At 49.0% G+C, this 22,118-nt stretch overlaps 1 long non-coding RNA gene across 1 annotated transcript; it reads right to left on the bottom strand.

Moving 5' to 3' along the window:
- Positions 1–359: 359 nt before the first annotated feature.
- On the bottom strand, positions 360–13,241 carry LOC144767496 (uncharacterized). Its single transcript, XR_013598235.1, has 2 exons — positions 12,608–13,241; positions 360–2,255 (listed from the first exon to the last, which is right to left on the bottom strand). It is a non-coding gene; the product is annotated as an uncharacterized LOC144767496 (long non-coding RNA).
- Between the last annotated feature and the right edge of the window lie 8,877 nt (positions 13,242–22,118).

Raw genomic sequence — 22,118 nt, 5'->3', positions numbered from 1 at the left:
CTAGGTGCCATATTCTTATCGAGGTGTTTGGTGACATAATAAACTGTGTGGCCTTATTATACCACATCTTTCCCCCGAAATTATTTCTTTGTGCTCTTTTTTTATCCTTGCTCAGTTTGTAAAAGCGTTTGTATGTCTATTTAGGTATACTGGTGCTTCGTTTGTGGTGTTGCCTTCAAACCCTATGGATCTCTTCGTATCCCTTGTGATCTGATATTTAGAAATAAGTGTGAGTTCGCTTTTGTTCTTTCTAGTGTTTTTTTTCTGTGCTGCCAAACACGGTTTCATAACAAGCGGTCATCTGGGTTTCATAAAAAATTATTAACAAAATATAGAATCACTCCTCCTCAAAACCAAGGTTTGTGCAATGTCACTTTGTTTAATACCATTGGGGATCAAAGGGTGTGCTGTGCCACTTCTACAATCCGTGTGATTTGGGTGAAAAAAAAGTCCAATCAGTCACCAAACAATAGCCGATTTACAGTACAACAAAGCATTGCTTCTTTGAAAAGGGCAAACCATGATGTCTCTGGCCATTTTACATATAATTTACACAAGTGCAGAAAAAACAAAACTAGAGCAGTTCCATTGCCACCTCTTTGCCGCTTCTTGTGATGTGCGTTGGGGCTAAAATATTTTGTTCTAGTCTATATTACAAACTTTTTTGGGAACAATTGCAAAGCCTGAGAAAACGGATTGTGAAACAATATGTATAAATTGCTTGTAAGAGATTTAAATGTATTAAAATAAATCACATCAGAGTAAGGCTAGTTCATGGGTAACTCCATCGTAAAATGTTGAACTGATTTTGCACTGTATTTTGCTAATTATGTTATTTAAAAAAACATAAAACACACTGGTTATGCTTTAAATATACTTCCTTCTATTACATTTGAAAAGTTTGTTACGTAAACACAGTGAAAATAAAATGATATCTCATATGCCCTGATTACCAGTTCACGACTAAATTCCCCTGCTTGTGCAAACAGTTGTTTGCACAGAGATTGGAATTGCGAGTTGAATAATAATTATCATATCCTCAAAGTTTTGGTGTCTTAAATACAGATTCTGCATATTGTGCCTCATGCTGAAGTTGAAAACTTGGAATAGATGGTATATACCACCCATGCTAAATAGCTTTATGTGGGGTAATAGTATTTAATATGTGTTGTAGTAACCCCACCTTATTCCGCCCAACTTGGAATCAGGCCGTTAGTGCCATATATTCTTTGGTGCTAAATATTATTTTCTCCGCCTATTGCAAAAGCATGAAAATCATGAAAAACAGATTTGCTCTGGTTTATTTCAGCAGTGTACAGTTTCTATAATACATTCATTAAAGTTATGTTTCTGATAAGTAGACAGTAATATGTACATACATGTGTAAATAATATTGTCTATTGTAGAACATCTAATTTAGCCAAAAGACTGAGGAACAATTTCCCCTTGAAACATATATCATATTGTCCTTCAGCAACAATGTGTTGGTCAAATATTTGCATTGGTGGTTGTACCTTGATCCAACTGAACAACGCCTGTGGTATCAGAGCGGTAAAGGAAGTTGTAAGATCACTGTTGTTGGAAAATCTCCACTTCTCAGCAAGATTCCACAAGGAATAAAGAGGAAAGTTCTCAAACTTTATTGCTATAGAACAAAGTCTTTCTCTTGCCCATCTTCCTTCTCGTCTAGGGATTGATGTTAACTCGGTCTTGTCAAACGTGGCTGCATCTTTGATTTGGTCCATTAATGAGTGAGGCGAGAAAAGGACCTGGAGTCAGACGTGTTAGTAGTCTAGACAGAGTGCTAGTCGTTGCACACAGTAGGGTTTGGCCTACACTGTGGGAGTCTTCTGTACTGTCTCACAGACTAGCATGGAGAAGCTCTCCTTTCTCCCCGGCTTCTTCTTCTTGAAAACATTTCGCAGGCAGCTAAAAACTACCATGATGCCACCAATCGCCACAAAGCTCATTCCCAGGATGAACAAGGTAGATTTCGGGGTGTCATTGAACAAGGCCACACCCGTGCTTGATGTGCCGATCACCAACATCACAGAGCCAAAGGCCATCATGCAGATGCGCCATGAGTTCTCCACGCCACCAGTGGTGGTGCTCAGGAGCTGTGGATTTGTGCTTTTCCGGGCCTGTCCGTCATTATTGCCCAGGTTAAGTGTTACTTCTTCGTATGTCTCTGCAGTGGACATGTCGGTTTGCGACGAATGGGCCATTTGAGGGCTTGGTCAGAGAGAAGATCCTGACTAGAGAGAAAAAAAGAGACAAATGAGGCATAAACAGGGTGAGTGAGTTATACCTGGGATGAGTGAGAGGATAATTGAGTGAGTGTTAGACATGATGAGCGAGTGAGCAAATGAGTATGTGAATAAAAGACATGGTAAGTAAATGAGAAAGTAAATGATAGAGTGAATGAGCAATAAATGGAATGAGGGACTCACCTAATGATTATGACATTATCTAAGGGAATGAACAAGTGATGGGCTGAATGGGTGAGTGCATCAGTGAAGGAGAGTAAGTGCCATGTGATAAATCGAGTTTGATCAATTATTTCAATATAAAAAAGCACTTGCTTCCATGCATTGACGTTCAAGTTTCTTTAAGTCATGAAGTTCAATCTTAATAATCTTGAAAATCTGTAATTTTTCAATGACTTCGTAACGCCCTAGCTCCTGCTCCTTAGACGCCATGTGGACTAGGCCTGTAGGGCTGCTGTGGAGTCAGCCTCAAGAGATCCTATGTGAACACCCAACGCCCTTCTAAATACTTTGCTGTCTTACCTCCAGCGGTTTAGTTAACAGTTTGAAACACTCAGTAATAAAATATTCATGGAAACATTTCTAATGTTACTCCTGAGCTCCTTGTAAAATCTAGGATTTTTCTCTGCTTCTAGGCATTCCTTCCTCTGGAAGACGCAGCTCTGTGCACGTTCCCTTTAGAGCTCTGTAAATTCTAATCTAACTCTCTCCCTTCTAGTCAATATGTGTTTACATTCTCCTGTCTGCTCCACACGCCGTGTGGCTTGAACTCTGCAACAAGGCAACCGTCCATCTGTGGACCGTCTTTGATCACTCTGAGGGAGATGGGGGCCTGGGCAGTATTTTAGCTTTGCATTCACAAACTTGCACGTATCTCCTTTTTATGTGACATATGAGATTAATAATCTTCAGCTCTAAACAGCAGTTGCAATTCTTATATTACAGTTGAGCAGTTAGCATTTTCTTATTCCAAATGACTTGTGATGTCACAAGTAGACTGCAACATGTAAAACAGAGTCAGGTTTTTAAAGTGATGGCATGCTCCCATGTATTAAACAGAGAATTATAAATGGGAAACAGTAAATTAAAAGGATGGCTGTCTCTCCTCCTTATCCCAGATGTGACAAAACCCTAGACTCCTGGCACCTCCCCCACCACTCTCTGTGCCTTGCCTTCACTCTCCTCCAGAAGCTGTGCTCCCTGCTTTCCAGCGCTGCTCTGACAGGCTCTCAGACAGGCATGACAGGGCAGCCTGGAATCCCTTTATGAGGCAGCAAGAGAGGGTAACAGCTTTCAATAACATCTGTTGCTAGGTCATAGCAATGAAGTACTGGATTCACATAGCGGCTCTCCACCAGAACCATACATTACATATAGAATTATAGATGGAGATGGTTAATTCTGAGTTACAGGGATGTTTCCCGCCGAGGGATTCTGAGTGACATCATATAGACAACAAGAGTGAAGCGAGATCTGTCTGTGATGTCACTCAGAACCCCGAGGTGAAAAACGTCCCTGTAAGTAACAGTTACCTATCACTAATGTTATGTTATGTATGGCCCCCAAAATCACCTGCCTCTGCAACTGCTAGATGGAGGCAAAAGAGTAACTACCGGATTTATAATTTGGTATAAATGATGAAGACTTCCTATGTAAGGCATGCATAACATTGTTTTGTTATGTCATGTATTGTTATATTATGTAATGTATCATAATCGTATTACTATATCAAGCAGCGTCATAAATGGTGTGAGCAGATTATATGTATTCTTGTGTTACATTAGTTAGTGTACATTAACTAGTTCCACATTACATTACATGTTAAGTTATACTAACTATTGTGCTATGTAGTACTATTAATTGCTATGATATGTATTTTGTGACTTTATGTATTGTGTTGCTACATGTTACTTAAGTTGCTTGTAAAGAACCTTCTACAAACCAAATCATTTTTAGGCGTGAATCAGAGGAGACGATACGGTTGGCAAAGTAATCATGGGGGGGGGACTGTAAGAGGAGTCAGTGAAGGAGCATGAGAGGAATCAGGGGGTGACTGTAAGAGGAGTCAGTGAATGAGCATGAGAGGAATCAGGGGGTGACTGTGGGAGGAGACAGTGAAGGAGCATGAGAGGAATCAGGGGGTGACTGTGAGAGGAGACAGTGAAGGAGCATGAGAGGAAACAGGGGGTGACTGTGAGAGGAGACAGTGAAGGAGCATGAGAGGAATCAGGGGGTGACTGTGAGAGGAGACAGTGAAGGAGCATGAGAGGAATCAGGGGGTGACTGTGAGAGGAGACAGTGAAGGAGCATGAGAGGAATCAGGGGGTGACTGTGAGAGGAGACAGTGAAGGAGCATGAGAGGAATCAGGGGGTGACTGTGAGAGGAGTCAGTGAAGGAGCATGAGAGGAATCAGGGGGTGACTGTGAGAGGAGACAGTGAAGGAGCATGAGAGGAATCAGGGGTGACTGTGAGAGGAGACAGTGAAGGAGCATGAGAGGAATCAGGGGGTGACTGTGAGAGGAGTCAGTGAAGGAGCATGAGAGGAATCAGGGGGTGACTGTGAGAGGAGACAGTGAAGGAGCATAAGAGGAATCAGGGGGTGACTGTGAGAGGAGACAGTGAAGGAGCATGAGAGGAATCAGGGTGTGACCTTGAGAGGAGAGAGTGAAGGAGCATGAGAGGAATCAGGGGGTGCTTGTGAGAGGAGACAGTGAAGGAGCATGAGAGGAATCAGGGGGTGACTGTGAGAGGAGACAGTGAAGGAGCATGAGAGGAATCAGGGGTGACTGTGAGAGGAGTCAGTGAAGGAGCATGAGAGGAATCAGGGGGTGACTGTGAGAGGAGTCAGTGAAGGAGCATGAGAGGAATCAGGGGGGACTGTGAGAGGAGTCAGTGAAGGAGCATGAGAGGAATCAGGGGGTGACTGTAAGAGGAGTCAGTGAAGGAGCATGAGAGGAATCAGGGGGTGACTGTAAGAGGAGACAGTGAAGGAGCATGAGAGGAATCAGGGGGTGACTGTAAGAGGAGACAGTGAATGAGCATGAGAGGAATCAGGGGGTGACTGCGAGAGGAGTCAGTGAAGGAGCATGAGAGGAATCAGGGGGTGACTGTGAGAGGAGTCAGTGAAGGAGCATGAGAGGAATCAGGGGGTGACTGTGAGAGGAGTCAGTGAAGGAGCATGAGAGGAATCAGGGGGTGACTGTGAGAGGAGACAGTGAAGGAGCATGAGAGGAATCAGGGGGTGACTGTGAGAGGAGTCAGTGAAGGAGCATGAGAGGAATCAGGGGGTGACTGTGAGAGGAGACAGTGAAGGAGCATGAGAGGAATCAGGGGGTGCCTGTGAGAGGAGTCAGTGAAGGAGCATGTGAGGAATCAGGGGGTGACTGTGAGAGGAGTCAGTGAAGGAGCATGAGAGGAATCAGGGGGTGACTGTGAGAGGAGACAGTGAAGGAGCATGAGAGGAATCAGGGGGTGCCTGTGAGAGGAGTCAGTGAAGGAGCATGAGAGGAATCAGGGTGTGACTGTGAGAGGAGTCAGTGAAGGAGCATGAGAGGAATCAGGGGGTGACTGTGAGAGGAGTCAGTGAAGGAGCATGAGAGGAATCAGGGGGTGACTGTGAGAGGAGTCAGTGAAGGGGCATGAGAGGAATCAGGGGGGACTGTAAGAGGAGTCAGTGAAGTAGCATGAGAGGAATCAGGGGGTGACTGTAAGAGGAGTCAGTGAAGGAGCATGAGAGGAATCAGGGGGTGACTGTAAGAGGAGTCAGTGAAGGAGCATGAGAGGAATCAGGGGGTGACTGTGAGAGGAGACAGTGAAGGAGCATGAGAAAAATCAGGGGGTGACTGTGAGAGGAGACAGTGAAGGAGCATGAGAGGAATCAGGGGGTGACTGTGAGAGGAGTCAGTGAATGAGCATGAGACGAATCAGGGGGTGACTGTGAGAGGAGACAGTGAAGGAGCATGAGAGGAATCAGGGGGTGACTGTGAGAGGAGACAGTGAAGGAGCATGAGAGGAATCAGGGGGTGACTGTGAGAGGAGTCAGTGAAGGAGCATGAGAGGAATCAGGGGGGGCTGTGAGAGGAGTCAGTGAAGGAGCATGAGAGGAATCAGGGGGTGACTGTGAGAGGAGACAGTGAAGGAGCATGAGAGGAATCAGGGGGTGACTGTGAGAGGAGTCAGTGAAGGAGCATGAGAGGAATCAGTGGGTGACTGTAAGAGGAGTCAGTGAAGGAGCATGAGAGGAATCAGGGGGTGACTGTAAGAGGAGTCAGTGAAGGAGCATGAGAGGAATCCGGGGGTGACTGTAAGAGGAGTCAGTGATGGAGCATGAGAGGAATCAGGGGTGACTGTGAGAGGAGTCAGTGAAGGAGCATGAGAGGGATCAGGGGGTGACTGTGAGAGGAGTCAGTGAAGGAGCATGAGAGGAATCAGGGGGTGACTGTGAGAGGAGTCTGTGAAGGAGCATGAGAGGAATCAGGGGGTGACTGTAAGAGGAGACAGTGAAGGAGCATGAGAGGAATCAGGGGGTGACTGTGAGAGGAGACAGTGAAGGAGCATGAGAGGAATCAGGGGGTGACTGTGAGAGGAGTCAGTGAAGGAGCATGAGAGGAATCAGGGGGGACTGTAAGAGGAGTCAGTGAATGAGCATTAAAGGAAACAGGGGGTGACTGTGAGAGGAGTCAGTAAAGGAGCATGAGAGGAATCAGGGGGTGACTGTGAGAGGAGTCAGTGAAGGAGCATGAGAGGAATCAGGGGGTGACTGTAAGAGGAGACAGTGAAGGAGCATGCGAGGAATCAGGGGGTGACTGTGAGAGGAGTCAGTGAATGAGCATGAGACGAATCAGGGGGTGACTGTGAGAGGAGACAGTGAAGGAGCATGAGAGGAATCAGGGGTGACTGTGAGAGGAGTCAGTGAATGAGCATGAGACGAATCAGGGGGTGACTGTGAGAGGAGACAGTGAAGGAGCATGAGAGGAATCAGGGGTGACTGTGAGAGGAGACAGTGAAGGAGCATGAGAGGAATCAGGGGTGACTGTGAGAGGAGTCAGTGAAGGAGCATGAGAGGAATCAGGGGGGACTGTGAGAGGAGTCAGTGAAGGAGCATGAGAGGAATCAGGGGGTGACTGTGAGAGGAGACAGTGAAGGAGCATGAGAGGAATCAGGGGGTGACTGTGAGAGGAGTCAGTGAAGGAGCATGAGAGGAATCAGTGGGTGACTGTAAGAGGAGTCAGTGAAGGAGCATGAGAGGAATCAGGGGGTGACTGTAAGAGGAGTCAGTGAAGGAGCATGAGAGGAATCCGGGGGTGACTGTAAGAGGAGTCAGTGAAGGAGCATGAGAGGAATCAGGGGTGACTGTGAGAGGAGTCAGTGAAGGAGCATGAGAGGGATCGGGGGGTGACTGTGAGAGGAGTCAGTGAAGGAGCATGAGAGGAATCAGGGGGTGACTGTAAGAGGAGACAGTGAAGGAGCATGAGAGGAATCAGGGGGTGACTGTGAGAGGAGTCAGTGAAGGAGCATGAGAGGAATCAGGGGGTGACTGTGAGAGGAGTCAGTGAAGGAGCATGAGAGGAATCAGGGGGTGACTGTGAGAGGAGTCTGTGAAGGAGCATGAGAGGAATCAGGGGGTGACTGTGAGAGGAGTCAGTGAAGGAGCATGAGAGGAATCAGGGGGTGACTGTAAGAGGAGACAGTGAAGGAGCATGCGAGGAATCAGGGGGTGACTGTGAGACGTCATGGGTCGCTCACCAAGAGAACCTGGGCCTGGTAGGAGCTAGAATCACAGCATCATGAGTTAGAAATCACTGGTGTCAAGAAGAGGACTCAGGCCACAGAGCAGCTGGAGGTGAGGAGGCCTGAGTGAGAGGAAGCAGGGCTGGCAGTGAGCTAGAAACAACTGTGTGGCCTCAGTGAGATTAGTCAGGGTCTGACCGTACACAGACTGTCTGTAATCCATTGTGCTTTGCATAATACGTCCAGCGTAATCTTACACATTGTGAAAACTGCTCCATTCAGGAGCTTTAAGACCTGCCAACTATTCATGCATGTTTCCTGTGCGCACACGGAAGGGCCTTGCTTATTCTAGCGGTCGCATCTTTGTGAAGTACAGCCACCAATACCAACGAACTACTTACATTGAAAAATGTGAAAGAACTGAATAAATTGTCATTTTACAAAAGTGAACAATCTTCGATTATAAAACATTTGGGATTTTTTAACCTACGTTGACACATGACAATTGGGTTTTTCTAGCATCTGAAGTGCGTTCAGAATACTGTGCATGTTTAGCTCCTTAAATTCAGAATATACACATGTGTGCATCACAAGTTAAAATGCAAGTGAAACTGGCTCTGCCTTTCATCTCTCTGGGCGATATAGAATGATCTGTAGTCAGGAGTTGGGATGCTCTATGATTTCCCGTTTCTCTCTACACGCCATGTCTTCCAGGACACAACCCTCCACTTGGATCGATTACCTGCTGAGGCATTCGTCTAGGCTCCAGAAAGGCAATCAAGTCTGTGCCCCACTCTAAAGGGCTCTGTCCTTCACCTCCATGCTATCATTCAAACCCGGATCCCAGAATCCACGTTGGAGCAGCAGATGTGTTTCTCTAGCTCCATTATTGGGTACATGGGCGCACTATGAGTTCTTTGGGGACCTCCTTCTCCTAAAGCACAGACCGGCCTCCATCTTTGGCTGTGCAATTGGTGCCACTCTACCTAACATATGAGAAAATCTTTCTTCACCCACCTTTTGAAACTGGACCCACTTCTACTCAATATCTTAAAATGGTCCATGTGCCAGCAAAATCTCTATATTTGTCTGACAGCCCTTCCGTTCAATACGATGAAGAGCTACTCAACAATGTAAACAATCTTGGCTTTTCTCAATCAGCTCCACCCATGATGCTAGTCACAGCCTCTTCTTCTCCCAGATGACTGGCCTTTGCATATCTGACTAAGAACCTTTTTGCTGTTTTTATGCATTTAAACTCCTGACCACCCCTGATGCACTTACCATTAATATCACCTCTGCACAGCCCTCATAGCAGCCACTACCTGGTCTAGAAACGTGGGAAAACACCAGTGCTGACACCATTCTGAATGATCCGCTAACCCTGTTGACCAGCTCCCCATCAGCGATGCTAGCACTCTCCAAATGGAGCATATTCTATGCCTGCAACCAAATGGATGCCATTGCTATCTGAAAAACCAAGTTGGAGATAACAATAAACAAATTGTGCTACACTGTTTTCCAGTGTGTGTGATACTATGGTAGGTCATAAGGGGAGCTTGGCAAAAATGTAAAGTTCCAGATGATCAAACAGCATTCCACACCCACTATATTCTCTTCCTGCCTATTGGAGAGGGAAAGCTGAACAAAAACCACTATTTTTTTGGGCTCGACCCCCTAACCTCATACATAGTGGCACTGTCTCATTGCTTGTGTAAGGGCCTCAGCCACAATACTGACACAATTCAGGTTTAGATCCCTAAGTTTTATAAACTCTGCTATTGGCTGCTCTTATTTGGTGAACCTTGGGGGAGAGGCTCCTGTCCTACCTTCTTGTACATAGGACTCAAGTCCAAGAGGTGGCAACAGGGCGAATCATGACCTCGCTGAAACTCACCATCAAACAAAATCTGTAAAACAAAAGTCATCGATCTAAGCCAACCTACTGTCATCACAAAGTTCACGGTTGTCTTTCTCGAATACAAAGACATCTCCCAACAGCTCAGACATGCCTTAAGAACATGGCTTCTAAAAAGCCAAGCCTAAGAGACCATCATCTTGGACATCAGACAAAGTAATCTTCTCTTTAGGGTAAAGCCAGACATTTACTTGGATGCCACTGGGCCCCTCTGCAGTCTTAAACACAATTGACCCCTAAATGTTAGAGAACTGACCCCTGTCATTCTGCGGAAGTGGCATTTTGCTGCTCATAGGTTTACCTACTACCAAACCTAGGACTCACAAGGTCAAACTAGCATCCTTCCTCTCTATCTTCGTCATCATTTTGTTTCACATCTACATGAAATCATACCACTTGGAGGCATCTTTGGCAGCTGCAACCTAGGCATCCATATGTATGTCCACTGAACCCACATTGGAACATTCTGTGACATTGGGAGTATCTGCAAGTTAAGTGTTGTCGGTCCCATGCCCAAAGATGGATGCATACGTCCTGATTCTTTCTTAATGCCTCAGAAACTGAGATCCTACTCCACAGCTCTGGTAATCCAACTTCAGTCTTGTTGAACGGCCCCCTATAAATTCTCTCCCACATCTTTTCCCAAACCTTTGCGATCTGGGAGTCACTCTCGATGTCCATGTCTCCCTCATTTCACACTTCAGTGACATCACATCAGTACTCCTCACAGTCACATCCTAAATGGAATCCAGCCATTGCTCCTGTCACATTTAGTATTAATCTTTCGACTATTGCAATGAAATCCATGCATCTGTTGAGCCTCTCAGCAAGTATGCGGACTACAACTGCGCAGTTTGCCACATTTGGGGTTGAAACTTACATGCCTCATCTCCCTACACCTGCTTTCCCTTCATTGGCTTCAAGCCAAGGAAAGGCTAACTCAACCCCCTGTTGTTAGTGCACAAGGCCTTCTTGGCCTGTATCGACCCTACCATTACAAGCAGATAGTGACCTTCAAGGCAAAAAGAAAGTCCTATGGCCGCCCACCTAAAACAGACTTGGAGCCACCTTTTGTGAGACAAACATTTCAACAAGGCTATACCCAGGTTCTGCAGCGTCCCCTCAAAACCAGCATGTACATTGTGCAACTGTACTCCCAATACACTGCATCCTGTTGTTTTAAATCTCACTAATTTAAATCTAATTTCGTACCCTGGTTTGTGCTGAATATTACAATCCTTTCTACTTCGGTTCTTGTGTACTGCTTGGTCAATGTCAAGCAAATATGAACCTTTATGTATAAGTTTTACTACTTGCACTCATTTTTCTACAGCTAAGCCTATAAAATGTCTACACATCAAATTATGTGCTATACAAACATATAAATACTGAGTAAATGAATAAATAAAGTCCACTCTTTTTTTCACGGGCAGCTACAACCTGCTTGCAGCATGGATAGATCCCACCAGCTGGTGATTGCTGCCTGGGCAAAAGCAGAAGCAAACACAGTTTAGTCCTAACGAGCATGCTTAAATGGACGCAAATGCTACTTGTGCCTGTTTTATCACTTGCTCCCGGATTCAATTCACTAACTGGGATTTGGAATGGTTATTAAACTGCATGCCCTGTAAACCACGGGGTGCGGTATTACCACCCTATTCCGAATTCTGCATCTTGGAATGGGAAATAATGTACAGAATGAAGCCCATAGTCACTTAATATCTCTGTTCCCTGCAGATTTGGAACTGCTTTCATGTACTCTGGGAAAAACCTTACATCTAAGAATCTGATTTTATATTACATTTATGACTCCTATTTGTTGAGATCAATATTTCACTGGTCTCATTTAATTCCTGTAGATTGTGGGAACTCATTACAACACATAATTCAGTATATTATGCGCCTGGAAACCAAATCAGCGTAAGGCGAGTGGGGAAGAAGAGAAAAAGATGGATAGTATAGAAAGGACAGTGTGGTACGAGGGGGAGAAATAGAAGAGTCTGTTACAGACAGACATGGAAAGGAAAGAAACAACGCCACTATGAGGTGAGAGAGAGCGAAGTAAAGGAGACTGGAAAGAGTGAGGTAAGAGATAGAGCCAACAGAGGCATACAGGCGGGGGAGCACAAGAGAAGGGAAACAGAAGGAGACAGAGAAACAGAGCGGTGGACTGAAAAGTGAGGCCAGTTAGTGAATGCGTGGAAGTTCACTTTTCTGTCTGTGTGTTTCTTGAACATTAGTGGATGCATGGATTTCACACTTTTTGTGAATATGTCCTTGTTAATTATCAGTTACTGCGTGGAAGTTGTCATTTCTGCGTGCATGGCTACTTATACTTTGTGGATAAGTGAAAGTTTGCATTTCTGTGTGTAAGGCTGGTGAGCATTATAGGTGGATGTGTTAAATGCTTGTTATTATCACTGAATGTGATAACGAACGCCACTTGTGTGAGAAGCTATATGTTATATATAAGTGGATGTGCCGAATTTGAACGACTATGCGCATGGCTACTTTTCCATTACGTTAAATGTTCTCTGAATATGTAAAGTGCGCCCTCAGGATAGCTGTTTACTAAAACTAAATGCAAAGGTCACCGAGTTTGGACAATATCTGCCTTTAGAATACGAAAGTGCAAGTAAAGTCGAACTAATGCGCGTGTCTGGCTTGCTGTGATTTCAGGGAACATTTTACCTTCTCCAGCAGCAGTGAGCAGGTGCCTCCAGGCCTCCTCCTCGGAGCAGAGTGATGTGGCGCCCCTCAGGCAGATTTTTGGGATGCAATCACTCCTTCCTCTCTCCCAGACGAATGGCGAGCACTTTTTTCAATTTCTGCTTCCTCTATGTCTGTAAAATTGCCTCCTCCGCCATGGGCCTTTTCATTTCCTGTCTTCTCTGCTTTTCAGCTATTTTTTCTTGAGTTCAGGTGTTTTCTTTTTTTCCGCCACGCCTTCTTCCACCTTGTAATCAATCTTCCATGGTCCTTTCTCTATCCCTGGTTCTTTAATATTCTCGTTACTGTTTTCTTTCTTTCACTCTAACACCTTATCTGTTTATTTTCTTAAGTTACTATTCTTTCGTTTTCTCCATATGTTTCTTTTCTGCGCTACTTATCGCTTTCTTTTATTATATCGCTCTTTATCCGTCCATTTCGTTCTCTTGTTTTTTTTTATCTTCACCTCTCTTTCGCTTTTTTTCTTTCTCCTTTTCTTTTTGCTTGATTTTCTTCTTCGCTTTTAGTTCCCGTTATTCCCTCTCACTGCTGTGCCCTTCTCCCTTCCCTCTAGCTGCGCCCTGTTTCTTGCCCGCTGGTGCCGGCTCTTTCTCGCGTTCTCACACTCTTATCAGCGGCACTCGAGCTCTCCACAGTTGCTTCCTCAGAAGCCGTTACGCTGTGTTTATTTATTTGCCCCGGGTCACCTCCTCCTCCTCCAATTACCTCCCATTTCGATGATTGTCCGGCCTCAGAGATCGCCATGATAAGGGCGCCAATTAGCCAGTTCCTCCGCTGCCCCTGAAATGCCCGGGAGTGACCGCCCCACCCAGCTCTGCGCTGTTGAGGGATTCTTCCGCAACCCACCCACGGTACCAGCCCAGGCCAAAAACAAACAGACGCGACAAACAGCAGCAGATTAGGCCAGAGGATGTCCGTGTCGGTGAATACAAGAATGGACCTATAGAAATCTATAGGGCAGGCATGTGCCAGCAGGGACCGCGCGCCCAAGTGGCGCCAAATGAACTCAGCAGAGCCCTTCGTCCGACCCATGTCAGGTGACATGTCAGCCGCGCGCCCAGGCCTGGCACTGCCGGTGCAGCCTGGTGCTTGTAGTCCTGGTTTTATAATGGGGAGAGTGCAAGTGCCAAACGTAAAGTAAAATCAGGGCTGCACGAGCTACTTTTACCTGAAATTTGGGGATATCCATGCTAGAAGACAGACGTGGATATAAGCTGGTGTTTGCAACCAAGCTGCAGTGAGCAGTGTACTCAGGCACGAGGAACATTTTAATTGTATGGAGAGCACCTCAAACACGAGGCGCTGTACACAGAATAACATTTTGCGTGGGAGTCCCTTTGGGGCCCACCAGGGAGGGGGGGGGACAGCACCGACACGGACTCCGATTATTGGAAGCAGGTGCACCTCACAAAATTATCCCTTGGCCTGTGCCGTACAAAGCTACGCCTTGCTAAATAACAACTTACTAACAGGACCCCCCACCCCGCCCCTAAACATGGTTCCCCAAACACCAAAACGTGAACAATTAGCCAAAGTACTTGCCTCCCTACCTAACTAAATAACCTGTTGCACTTATCCCCCCTCCCTTCAGAAAACAGACCTCCTAAATTCTCCCAGCCCTTAGGGAAATCCGCCCAACTGAAGACTGAACCACACACCAGCACCTGTTCCAGCGACAAAAACCCCGTACAGAACCCCCCCCCCCGATGCACCAGCTCCCCAAAAACCGTCCACCTGTCCTTACAACCAACCCCCTACACCAAACCTCCCTACATCCCCTTCTTGCCACCCATAAATGGCGGGCGGGTGGGAAAATTGAAAAACGCCCCCACAGTCCCCAAGCTGGCTGCTGTGTCACTGCCACCGAAATGGTGGACAGTGACCTAAAATGTCCGGTTTTATGCCCCCTAGCCCAAATACAGCCCAACTCCCAGCCCAACCAGCCCAAGGACAAATTATCCAGCCCAAAACCAGCCCACTTATGGTGCTGGCTAGTACCCCCCCACCCCTCCTCCCCTGGGCCCCAAACCCCCCGGGAGCAACAGGCCTCCCTCCGGTCGGCCGCCCCTCCCAAAGCCCACTTGGGGCCCACCAAGGAGGGGGGGACAGCACCGACATGGACTCCGATTAAGATGTGACAAAGGCCGCTTTATTGGAAGCAGGTGCACCTCACAAAATTATCCCTTGGCCTGTGCCGTACAAAACTACGGCTCGCTAAATAACAACTTCCTAACAGGACCCCCCACCCCCTCCCCTAAACATGGTTCCCCAAACACCAAAACATGAACAATTAGCCAAAGTACTTGCCTCCCTACCTAACTAAATAACCTGTTGCACTTATCCCCCCTCCCTTCAGAAAACAGACCTCCTAAATTCTCCCAGCCCTTAGGGAAAAACCGCCACTCGAAAGTAGGCTGCCGGCCTTCGACCCCCCCCTTAGCACGCCTGAACCCTAGGATACTTGCGCACTCCTAGCGCTCTATCCAACACCTCTTTTAGCTGAACGATGTACAGTTCCATCCCGTACCTGGAAGGGTGAACCCCGTCCTCCCTAAAAAAATATACTGCCCCATACCTCAACTCTGGATGTTCCATCGTGCTCATCCTCTCCTTCTCACAAAACCCCCTCATTTCCGTATTGATCTTCCTACGGGTCCTATCTATCGCTCTCGGCCTCTCCGCCCCTCTCCAAAACCTCTGTGGAACCAACTCGGACCAAATCACGTGACAGCCTGACCACTTGTGCCGTATCTCCAATAGTTCCCTCTTCATCTGTTTCACTAGGGCGATCCCCTTGCACTGGACCAAGTCATTTTCCTGCAAATGGATAACGACCACATCTGGGCCCCCCCACCCCCCCTTTTACCACCTCGTTCAACGCCGGCAACAGTTCATGCCACCTCATGCCCCCTTTTTCTTGCCATTGACAGTGAAACAGCCTTGGGTCCAACTCCAAGTTCAAATTGTGTTGTTTCTCCCACTCAGCCCTCTCCGCACGCTTCATAAAAGAATGTCCCATTATGCAAATCTCCATGACTGCCACAGACGGCCCCGCCACCGCACCTGCAAAGACACAGATGTAAGATAGCGAAAAGGCAGGTCGGTCATTGTTCCTCCCTTACCCCCCTCTGCCTTCTTGTAGCAATCGGACCGCCAATGCCCCAAACGCATAAGGTCTGCCCTCCCCCAACCATGCCTCGCCGCCTCTGTTGCCGCTCCGATCCGGAACGAGTGTGTTCCAAAAACCGCCGGGTCCTCACCCATGACCCGTAGGGCATGCCTCAGGACCCACAACAACTGAGCCGCCGTCACCTTGCCCCTTTCCATCCGTGCAAACACTTCCCCTGACCGAAACCGCCGCTCAGACACCAACAACCGTCCCCACGCTGCCGGGCAGACCACCTGTGACGCCACCGGACCCATCACCACCCACGTTCCAACACCGCGCTGGTCCGTTTTCGAACGCCTCAGACGCACCTCTACCTCCGTCGCCCTCAGGTCCTCCTCCCCCCAAAGGATCCCCGGCCTACCTTTACCCCCCAGCAGCTCCGAAACTCTGAAAGCTCAAAAAAACATCCACGACATGAGTGTGGAAAACAACACAGTCTCACCCTGGTCACGGCAAACTGCCGGCAACGTCCGCAACAGTCCCTCGAGCATGCCCTCTGTAACTGGTCTACGCTGGTTGACCTTGGCCCCTTTCTCGCTTGCCCATCCCTCCAAAAGATGTGCCCCCATACCTCCCACGGACGGTGAGTACCCCCACCACAACTTGCCCATGAAAGCCACTGCCGACAATTTCCCCGCAATCGTCACCTTCGACAAACCCTTATCCATCATGCTCAGCATAAATTGAACCACTTGCTCCTCCCGACGCCAACGCCCCCTCTGTGGCACGGCTCCTACTTCCAAAAACTCACCCCAGGCCTGCTCATACGCCCTCCATGTAGACGCGGCCACTGACGCTCTTACCAGCTGTACGCCCTGGCTTCTCCTACCACCCACAATTCCACCGGTACTGGCGTCTTGCAGTCGTCCGCCTCCGTGGCTAGCCCATGGAACCTCCGCCACTGTGAACGAGACAAAGCATCTGCAATGTCATTGTCCACCCCTGGCACATGCCGAGCTTGAAAAAATATGTCATGCTCCAAACAGCGCATCACAAAAACTCTCATCAGTTTCAACACCTGTGAGTCCCTGGCCGACTGCCTATTTACCACCTGCACCACCGCCATATTGTCCACCTTGAACAGCACCCGCTTGTGCGCCAACTCCCGCGCCCAGACGGAGACTGCAATCACCAGCGGAAAAAGCTCCAAAAAGGCGATGCTCCGCCCCCTGCCTTGCCAATGCTGTGGCCTTTGTTCCGCACACCACTTGCCCCCAATACAGCCTGAATCCGCCTACCCCCGCCGCGTCCGATGACATGGTGACGTCCCATACCCAGTCTTCCGGGGGTGCCATGGGCACACCATTGAAACGCCGCAAAAACGCCCGCCATATGCACAAGTCCTCCTGCATCCCCGCCGACAAGCGCACATGATGATGTGGCAGGGTCAAATCCAACAGCGCCAGTCCCAGCCTTCTACAGAAGGTACGCCCCGCCCTCACAACTCGGCATGCGAAGTTCAAGTGTTCCAGCAGCACCTGTACGTCACGCACTGTCACTTTCCACTTGCCCAACATGCCATCCACCAACACCAACATCTTTGCCCCCTTCTCCCCCTTCTCCTCCGGTAGGCATGCTTCCATGGCCACTGAATCAAGCTCAATTCCCAAAAATGACAGCACTGTGCTGGGACCGTGTGTCTTCTCCGGCGCTAAGGGCACCCCCAAGTAGCCCATGAGTTCGGCGAAACTGACCAGCTGCTGCTGGCAGTCTGTGGAGCCAGGCCGTCCCACCAGGAAGAAGTCATCCAGATAGTGTATCACCGTGTGTGAGCCTGAGTGCCAGGATAAAGCCCACTGCAGAAAGGAACTGAAACGCCCTAGCCCCACCAACGCCTTCCCCGTTTGCCTTGTCCTCCCCCACCCACCAGCGATCGCCTCGTCCGGCCCGACCCCCGCATCCTTCACATATCGGCCCTTATTAAGCCTCACCCCCAGCTCCCCCGTGCCTCCGTCCCCACCGACACATCCACACGCCTGGCTGCGCTCAACCCGCTCCTCGTATCGTCCTCACCTGCTGTCAAGGGAGGCGTCCGTACCGGATCCCGCCGCCTAACCAGTGGAGCAGAGGGGGCCATCACTCTCTCAGCTGCTTGTCGAGGGCGTTCCTGCAAAACACTATGAACATCATTACGTCTCACCCCCCCGAGCCCCCCCGTTCCCCACTCCCCTCCCGAATCTCCCCTTCCTCCGGAGACTCCTCCTCATAATCCAACTGTAGCATCTCACCCTGATCCACATCCTGCACCCCCGCTTCTATACCCCTGCCACCCAGATCCCTGGGCTCTATCCTGCTCAGACCGGCCTTTCTCCTGCATTGATGCAAGTCCTCCAAATCCACACTCTCTCTCCTCTCACCCCGCGATATTCCTCCAAATCCGAATCTGCAGCTCCTGACCCGCGCCCCCGTCCCCCGGCGGCCGTCTCGACCCTTCGGGGTGGGGCTGGCGGGGACGTACCGCCCGCCCCCTTGCGTGCACTGTTGTCTGGTCTCTCATTGGAGCGCGACCGCCCATATCAGGCAGAGCTGGCCCATCCCCTCGGTGGAGCGGAGCTGCATGCTGCTCTCCCGAGTGCCTATACCAGCGATCCTGTCGGAAAAAAGAGGTGGAGTCCAGCATGCTGGGACTCGACTCCCCGTCCAGCCCGCTCCCCCCGGGCCTCCCCAACCCCCGGCATCCCCGACCCCCTCCGCCGAATGCCCCCCCGCCGCGCTGGACAGTCCTCCCAACCTTCGGGGCAAGGGAAGGGGGTGAAGGGTTTCTCAATGTGCACGTAGGTAAAGTAACCCCAATATCAGTGGGCACCTGTAACAACAAATGAAAATGCGGGCTAAATATAGAGATATTTAGCCCGCATTTTCTTTCGCCCCCTTCCCTTGCCCCGTCCTGATGCAGACCCGTCCTTGAGGAACCCAATTACCCGTCTTTCTGCTTTGGGTCGAAACGCCGACAATTTCCTTTGGAGCCTGCACCTACAATTTTCTGCCCCCCGCGCCCTCCCTCCCCCTTTCCCTTTTCCCTTGTGCAAACTAAGGAATACGGGAGGACTTTTCATTCATGTGCCAGCGAACAAGAGTTACATTTTTGCGAGCTTTTGAGTTAGGGCAGGCTCACCATTTTTGTACATAAATCATTTGTCACTTTTCTTCATTGATCCTCTTGATCAATCACATGAGCACTTATTCTCACTCTTTTCTGTGCACCTCATTGATATCGGAACCCCTCTTTGTATATAATTGTATTTTATAATTGCTATTTACACAATGTATATTAAATAAGAAAGTCTCATGGACTTTATTGAGACTTATTGGTTTCAGGTGTGTCTCTCTTGTACCAATTGATACATTTTGGGGCGCCTATATGTATCATGTATTGTTCTATATTAATCACATTGATTTAATCCAAAGGTGACTAAAGGAAATCATTCGAATCAGACTATTATAAAAATTGGTTTGTATGTTGAATTTTTGTCGAGGACCAACTGTCAAACTGATCCGAGGCAGGGCCGTATGTGTTTCTGTACAAAGAAGGGGGCCTATAGGTGGGGTTATGGCCAGAGCTGCCAGATTTGCCACTGGGAAACCAGGTTCGAGTCTTGGTATTGGCTTAGCATCCTGTGATTCTAGGCAAATCATTTAATCTTCCCCCTGACTAAAAAAATTCCCATAACCTTGTGTAATGTAACTGGTGCTCATGTAAAGCCCTCCAGTACCTGGGGGCAAATTAGTGCTGTAAAAAAAAAGCTGCATGTGTGCTGAGAAGTAACAGTCAGTGAAAACAGATGCACCCATCCTGCACAACAACCTGACACTCTATTGGTAACATGCACAGCTCTGCCAGAGCTCACCAATGCTGGCATGTGATAGGGTGACCAACTGTCCGTAAATTTCACAGAACGTCCGTCATTTTGGTGTCATGTCTGTTGTCCGTCATCATCTCTTTTACGGATGCCTTTTGTCCATAATTTTGGGGATTCATTACAGCGAGCTGTGCTGTTCCCCTGTAAGAAGCCCCAAGAGTTTAAAAGTTCTGGAGGCTGCGGCGTGGCTTGGCAGGCCATCATGGCGGACGTGTGCTAGCCAGCTCCGTCCAGCCCAATAATGATCCTACACTTATCCTGACTCCCTAGGACCCTTGTGCAGTCCTGGAGGGGACACCTCGGCACTGATTGCCTACAGCAGTGGTCCAACGAGAAATCGAGGCGTTTGGAGCAGCTGGGAGCTGGAGCCTGTGTACCCATGAGGAGTGGCCTGGAAACAAACGACGGAGCTGGGGCGTGGAGTTTGGCGTACCCGGGGAGTTGTGAGCACCGCATGTGCCACTTCCCCGAGCTAGCTGGGGGCTACGCACTGCCTTGTGCGCCTTCCTGGGTGGCCAGCGACTGAGTCAGTAATCGAGGGGCAGATCGCCCCCCGGGGACTCGGCGGCGCCTCTAGTGAGGAGTCGGGAGAGGTGACGTGACGGCTATTTAGGCCGGGCTGGTGAGGAGTGAGCACCCGGGCGGGGCCGAGAGCCCTGCGTGCTGGAGTGTCCGCCACAAGCGAAACATGCTGCCGCAGAGTGGTTGGTGATGTCGGCGGCCGTGTGGGCCTCCCGTAGAGGCCCCCTCCTACCTCGTTTGCCCCCCCCCCAGGCTTGACTGCAAAAAGCACAAATGGTTCGGGAGGGAAAGATCTTCCAATAATTAAATAATATGGGACTCCAAATTCCTTTATACTCAGAACAAAAGTCTCAACATCAATTTTTAATCTACATCAATAATTGCATACCTAATCATAAGCAAGATTACCAATTTTATTTATGGTAATCCATCATACAAATAAATGCTTTTATATATTCCTATCAATGACATATAGTTTACACATATATATATATACACATATATCTACAACAAATATATACAACTGACAAAAGAAACACAACAAAAAAGTATTACATTTATGTCAGAAACCTTTTCACCCAGAAGGTCACGCTAAAAAAGACCAGTGCCCCCCTATTCATTCAGGGAGTACACTAAGAGGTAGTCCTGTATGCACACAACCAATTCTAATAAATCCAGAACAAAAAATCTAAGATTGTGATGAATCAAAATCTCATAATTAGAACAATATCCTCAGACTCCTCTTGTGAAATGAAGCATGTCGACGCGGACGCGTTTCGGCCATCAGATATCTTGGCCTCCTCAGGACGAGGGTGAAATGAAAATGTCCTAAATAACATACCACAATTAGCTGCCAAGGTATAAAACCTATAACTGTCATACATCTCTGTGCCACCATGGTCCACCCGCTGCTAGTGAAAAAAGGATAAGGGCCCAAACAACCCCAAACAGTGAATGAAAGCACAAGCATACACTCCCGTGTTAACTAAAGACACCAAACTTGTATTGAGCTTAAGCTGGGGATCGGCAGCTGGATGGGGCCGCGTGGGGGGTTCCTGAGGAGTTTAACGTTCTGCCTCCACGCCTTTGCTCACTTCTTCTCCCCCCGCTCCCGGGATTGTTGCCGGTGGCGGCTGGAGGGTTGTGGTCCGCCGTTGTCGCAGGGATAGGCCTGGGACAGAGGTCTGCGAAACTGACAGACACCCCGCGGCATGCTCTCGGCTGGTGTGGGGCCCGGAGTGGAGGTGTAGCTGCCGAGACGGGAGACCCGGGTGAAAGGGTGTCTCCCGGGCCCCTTAGGGTTCACTGCATATTTGGTCAGGAGCGGGCGCCCTGAGTGCGAGTGGGCCTGAGGAGTGGCCACTGGCCGGCCTGCGTTGGTGGTGGTCTCTCTCCTCGACCCTAGAGGCAGGGTGCGAGATCGGCGGCTGTCTCGGGCCGCGAGGGGAGAGTGAATAGGCTGCCTGATCTCCATCTCTTCACCTTAGGAGGGCTTACATTGGCGGTCGGTCGGGCCGCAAAGGGGCCCTGGGGACGGCGTCAATGGCTGGGCCTCGCAGCTTGGAGCGGCAGAGGGGAGGGGTGCCCACCCGCATTACCTGGCAATGAGATCGGGCTAGCAATCGGCATGCCCTCACTTATTCTATTGGGGGGGGCCCTGCCTGGTGAGGCCTCCATTGGTGGATTGCGGGCCTTCGGACCAGGAGTACCTTCCCCTGGGGGACGGACCGGGTCCCTGAACGACCTGCCGTGTGTATACGCTGAGGGAGTTCCCATGTCGGCGGTTGGCCCAGCTTGGTCCGAATCAGTGGGGTGCCCATTGAAGGCAGCCATGATGAGGGACAAGGGCTGCGGCGGCTCCAGAAACATGGGCCTATAGATAAATTCACCGGCACAGGTGTTAGATACCGGTGCCATCTTG

Source organism: Lissotriton helveticus, chromosome 7 (genome assembly GCF_964261635.1).
Source record: "Lissotriton helveticus chromosome 7, aLisHel1.1, whole genome shotgun sequence".
NCBI lineage: Eukaryota > Metazoa > Chordata > Amphibia > Caudata > Salamandridae > Lissotriton > Lissotriton helveticus.
This window is presented reverse-complemented; position numbering and strand designations above follow the sequence as displayed.